Below are 6,346 nucleotides of genomic sequence, written 5' to 3'. Positions count from 1 at the left end.
GTAGTAAGAGCAATGGGTCGGTGAAAAAAAAGCACTACAGTCATTTTTACATATGCTACCTATAAATGTAATTCCGTATGAATTGCAGGAATCAATTCTGGGCCCATTGTGAGTGCTGTGAAGAGCACTTTTGGATAACAAAGACTGAAGCAATACTATTTTCATGAACTTTAATCATACCCTGACGTAGGAATGGTGTCCATTCCCATAACAGTATTAGAAACCCAAAAGATTTGGCGAACTTAAACCATACATCTGACACATCCACTTAAATGTCAAGTTTATAAAACAACATGCAACCTGTCCAAGTTTAACCCAGATATATGTATCACTACCCTATTATCTTTTACCTGGAATATCCAAAATATCATACTCTTATGTGATGCTTTACATGAATTCACTGCAACTTTCCTAAATAGCCTGACAACTCCTACAAGGAAGAGAGTACAAACAAATAATGCAAGTTGGCTATCTAAACAGAGTAGAATGCAAAATCAGGATAAATAAAAAGTGTGGAAAGACTGGTAGAAATACAATACATCACAATATATCAAACATCAGAATGCTCCACATCTGTAATAAAAAGCAAATAAATTAAGGGAAAAAAAACTATACTAGAACACTAGAATTAATCTCTTATTTCAAAGATAGTATAGTGTTATTAACCAAGGATTCCGACATCTACTTCCAGGCCTGCCCAGTAGCCATATAACACTGCAACGACTTTCACCTTCATACCAATGCCCTCATTCTGTATAACACACGTCAAACTCAAACCATGCTCAGCTTCAGCTGGCGACCTTCCAAGTGAGTACCTTTAAAGTAGCAGCCATTGGCATTGCCGATGTTGTATCAGTCCTTAGAAATGGTTCAATCTTGGAATCCCATGGTCCCTTTCTTTGTAAACAATCACACATTATCTATCTACACAAAGTAGGGAATTCAGCAGGCATCAGTAACCTTATACCGACATCGATCTTACAGTAGGTTCATGGGAAAATAGTAGGCCAATTGCCCTTAAATCAGAATCAAACCATGTATTCTGTGTTTATGAGCTAAAGACCTTCACCATCATGCTCCTCACACTGGATATGCACCTCCACCCCAACAGTCAACCCTCAAAACTGACCCCCCCCACAGAATCCTTAATCTTCCCCACTCATTCACTAGTCTATCTTCCCCTTCTCTCTACCACACTAACTCCCTCTGCTGTCACTTAAGCCTGCATTATCCCTACCCTCATATCATGCATCCCGGCCCCAAAACCTGGACCACACCACAAAAGGAGGGGGTGTATCCATATTCATCAAGGATACCCACACCTCCAGGTTGGTGGCAACACATGAAGCTTCGGAAACCATCCAGGTGCAACTAACCATAGGCAAAACTGCTCTACAAATTGTAGCATGCTACAGGCCACCCTCTCAAACTCAGGAACCCCACACAGCCTTCCTGAAGACACTGGAGGGTATAAATGTATCTCCAAACACCATCATATTGGGTGACTTCAACTACCCGAATATAGACTGGGAACATTACTCAAGCCCTAACTTTCTAGCCCAATGGAGTTCATAAATTCAAATGCCATGGAACAACTAGTCACTGTTCCCATGAGAGGAGAAAATATACTAGATCTCATCATCACAAACATGGGTACAAAATGCTCCACACCGGAAGTATATCCCTCATTAGTTTATGGTCAGATCTCACCAATCTCACTGGAAATCCACATCCCGCCCCCACCCCAAACAAAAAAGACCACATTGAAGAACTTCTCTAAAGCAAACTTCACACTACTCAAGACTGGTGTGGTATCCTTCAAGGCCCCCGAGCCAGTGGAAACCACAACCCAAGCTGCGGAAGCCCTTACAAATGCCTTCTATGAACACCTCCAGGACTGCATGGATCAGGCAATCCCAAACAAAACCAAGACTCCTTCCACCAAGGGCAAACGTCCAGTCTGGTGGACCCCAGCCATTAACAAACTTTACAATAAGAGGAGAAAGCTATTACATGATAGAACAAAATCCATAAAAGGGAAGACACCCCTGATCATTATTAGTAAAAAAATACGAGCACTCATAAAATCATCCAAAGCCAATTTTGAGAGAAAAATTGCCATAGATTCAAAAGACAATCATAAGGCCTTTTTCAGCTATGTTAGAAACCTGGGTGGAAACTCCCAGATATGCTCAGAATTAGTCCAAAATGATACAAAAATCACTGAACCCACAGACATTGCCAACATACTGGCAGACAGGTTCAGTGCAAACTTCACCCCCCCCCCCAAAAGGAGAGATAACTATCCCAGCGGAGTGTAGCCTCCCAGACATCTCAAATGCGCAGGTGAAAGCTGCTCTCTATAGCTAAAAACACAGCATCAATGGGACCGGATGGTGTCCCCGGCTGTGTGCTACACGAGCTCAATGAGGAACTAAACCCGCACATAAGGCAGCTGTTTAATCTCAGCCTTACCACAGGATACGTGCCCAAGGAGTGGCGTACGGCAACTGTGGTCCCACTCCACAAAGGTGGTGCCTCTACGGACCCTGGTAATTACCGTCCCATAAGCTTAACGAGTCTAGTATGCAAAGCTATGGAGAGGATCATAATGGAGCTCATAAACAAAGATATAGGGGACTTGCAGACATTGGACCCGACCCAGTTTGGCTTTGTCAAGGGCAGATCATGCCTTTTGAACTTGGTCGACTTCTTCGAAATAGTCACCAAGGCCATTGATGAGGGAAAGGCAGTCCATACAGCCTACCTTGACCTTGCAAAAGCTTTCGACACAATACCCCACTCGGGTATTATAGAAAAACTTACCAGCTTAAATGTAAACCCATATGTCACAAGATGGGTTGCAAACTGGCTTAAGGACAGAACCCACAGGGTTAGAGTTGCTGGCGCTATGTCAGACTCCAAGCCGGTCACAAGTGGTGTCCCACAGGGCTCGGTCCTTGGCCCCCTATTGTTCGGCATCTACTTCTCAGAAGTGCGGGCCAACATAGGAGGACTTTGGCTGACAAAGTTTGCAGATGACTGCAAATTGGGTGCCATAGTGGAAAGCGCATCGGACACGGATATCCTTCAGAGGGGACTCACAGAAACTGATAGCTGGTGCCAGAGCCATGGCCTGAAGTTAAACACCAAAAAATGTATAGTCATACCCTTCGGGAAAAACAAGGTAACCCCAAGCTACCATACAGGTGGCAATCCACTAAGCACAGAAGAGGTTATCAGGGACCTGGGGACCCAGGTTGACAGTGGCCTTTCTATTGACACTCACGTTGCTAAAGTGGTTAGAAAGACCTTCTACATTGCCCACCTGATCATGAAGGGATTCACATCCAGATCTAGTGAGGTCATTGTTCCCCTGTACTCTTCACTTATCAGACCAATGATCAAGTACAATGCCCCATTCGGGATGTATCTCACACGACACCTGCAGCAATTGGAGAGACCCCAAAAGTTCCTCACCAAAAGGATAAAGGGACTCCAAAATCTGTCATATGCTGCCAGATTGAAGAAACTCTAGCTCTATTCAGTCACATACCGTCTGCTCAGAGGTGACCTGTGCCTGACATACAAGGCCATGTCCAACCCGGAATTAATGGACATGCTCCACCTCAAAAAATCCAAATCCACCAGAACCACTAGAGCAAGCGACTTAAACCTTAGCACGGATATCAATAGGACGTGCTGGAGGGATAGATTTATCACTCAGAGACTCCCTATGCTGTGGAATAAAATCCCGGTCCATGTGAGGCAGAGCACCTCACTGGCTCTGTTCAAGAGAAATCTTGACCTGTGGATGGGAGATCGTAGGTTTACCCCGGGAATCATCTCTGTGTCACTGCTGGACAGAGGCACAACAAACTAATGGGCACAGTATTTTTTCATATAAGGGGTGGCGTAAGCCACAAAACTTTGGGCTAGGCTTGTAAATGCCTTAGGGCAGATAGCCTAGTATAAACCTATGAACCTTAGGTCTTCTGCCTACTTCATTTTACCCTTTAAGTTAATTGCTTTGCACTGCTAATACAATAAATTAGTTATATATTTACACTTTTTCTATTCCTACTTTCAAACCATGATTGTAAAACAAATTTTCACTGTTTTTATCAAATGTGTTCCATGTTATCATCAAAGTATTATATGTGATTATTATTTTATTTTAATGTATTATTACTGTTTTATATACTCTGTATTGTTGTGTAAAATTGCATGTAATTAAATGTGGAGCTTTTCTCCTTGGGTCTCCACTGAAAATGTGCTAATTTCTGGCCCAGTCGACTTTCCCGATAAACAAATTCAAGCAATACTTAAATAAAGAAATAAATAAACCCACCTCTCTGAAACACTTGAAAAACATGTCTTCCATAACTCCCATAGTACTAACCATTTACTTTCAACCCTTATACTCGTAATAAAGATAGAGACAACGACAAACTAGTATCCCCATTATTTCTTTACTTATCTACAACCTTCAAGACAATTTGTCACAGCAAACCTCAGACTGAAAAGGGGCAAACGCAATACTACTGGTCAGTATCTATTTCAAACTGCTCAACTATCCCAGATTTCACCTCAAACTATCCCCCTTCCCTTATAAAATGTTTTGATGTTCTGGTAAATCACTAAAGATTACAGTCAGTCCATAATGTCAGACATTAGAGTTTCATACTTAGTCTTTAGGAAATCCATGTTGTTGAAATTCGGGTTATTCTCCAACTAACATGAAGTAGGGTAATACTTAAAAGTTATACCTGATTTCAGACTTGTACAGATGCTGGTGGTCATCTGTCTAGTATGAACCTATGAACCTACTACTTATGTACAGAACATGGCACAATAATACACTGAATGCATCATTCATACTTATTTCTTCCTATAACATATACTCCAAATTCAAGACTTGACATAAATAATGAAATAATTTAAATAATCTCTTACATAAAAACATGTACTAACCTATAGCACCCTTCAGTAGGATTGTAAGCGTGTACTATAATGCCTTACTGGAGCCATGTTTGTGTGTGAAATGGACTAAAGTCACGCCCCTCGCATCACACATAACCCCACCCATTCCCACCCCCTCTCCTGCCCATGCCCCACCCATTTTGTGACATCACAGTGACATCAGCTGATGGGACCACCCACTTTGATGACTTAAGCCTTACTTAAAGGGGAGAAAAGAACACAGGCGGCACTAATTGCACTGCTAGGCTGCTGCAGATGTAAGTACCAGTATTGATGAAAAGTGTCAATATGGTGCATTTTTTTCCAGTTATTTATTTTCTATGTTCCTAAATCTAATTATGGATGATCCATGGAGATAAAAGGTCAAGAGCTAGCAGCCTGTGCACATGGTGGTAAATCTGATTAAAAAAATCCAAAAAAAATGTAAGCAGTTATCTTTGCTATTAAAAAATTGTAAGTTTTGATTTACCCCATAAGATCATTTAAGTCAATAACATCACTTTACTGCTCATTCAGAAATGATGATCTTAACATTCCCTTGCATTTTGAAAGTTCTGTCAAATACTGTTTGTACTGGGGCGTAGGACAGGTACTCAGTTGTTAAGATGTAACATATTTTCCGTTTCGTACTTCGGATTAGGAAGTTTCATCCTTGGCTGCACCTGTATTGGGTGGGGGTCAATTGAGCTAAGTGTTACTGCCCCTAGTGTGATATTTCAGATGCTAGTACTTAAGATCTTGTACTGGGTCCGACTGACCTCCCACTTTTTCTTTACATGTCACATATGCAAAAAATGGGATAAAGGGGTTGTGGATGAATGGATTTCTAACAGGTGACATGTTTTATGTTACTTTCAAAGTATACTTCATAATCTCAGAAAAGCACACATACTTTAAAGAGTTTCATTAATGTTTTTCTATATCGCGCCAAAGTTGCGGGTTAAAACAGGTAACTTCCTACAACAATGCGCTCTAATACAAGTTTACGAAGATGCAGACTGGACCGCTATGCAGTTGTAAAATGGCAATAAGACTGAATGAAAGATGACTCAAGCCTCTAGATCTAAGAAAGATGCACGTAGGAAAAGAAATCACATGCAGCTAGCACACTTGCCATTTTCTGAACATGGCAAAGAGATTTTTTCAATGTGGTCCCTTGCGACAGAATTAAGTAAAAGCAAAATAATGTTGGGTAACTGCAAGTGCCCAAAAAGCAAGATGCACAATTTGTTTCATGGAATACGTTCAATATAGTAGATGAGGATAATACAAATCAGGACGTGTTAATTGCTAGCAGTATTACACTGCATGGTGAAGTTCTAAAATCAGTCTGAGTGTACTACAATGCAACACTGGGCAAGGG

This window comes from Protopterus annectens, chromosome 2.part1 (assembly GCF_019279795.1).
Source record: "Protopterus annectens isolate FY-2018-M chromosome 2.part1, PAN1.0, whole genome shotgun sequence".
Lineage (NCBI taxonomy): Eukaryota > Metazoa > Chordata > Ceratodontiformes > Protopteridae > Protopterus > Protopterus annectens.
The sequence above is the reverse complement of the archived record's forward strand: the minus strand, read 5'-3'. Positions refer to the sequence as shown.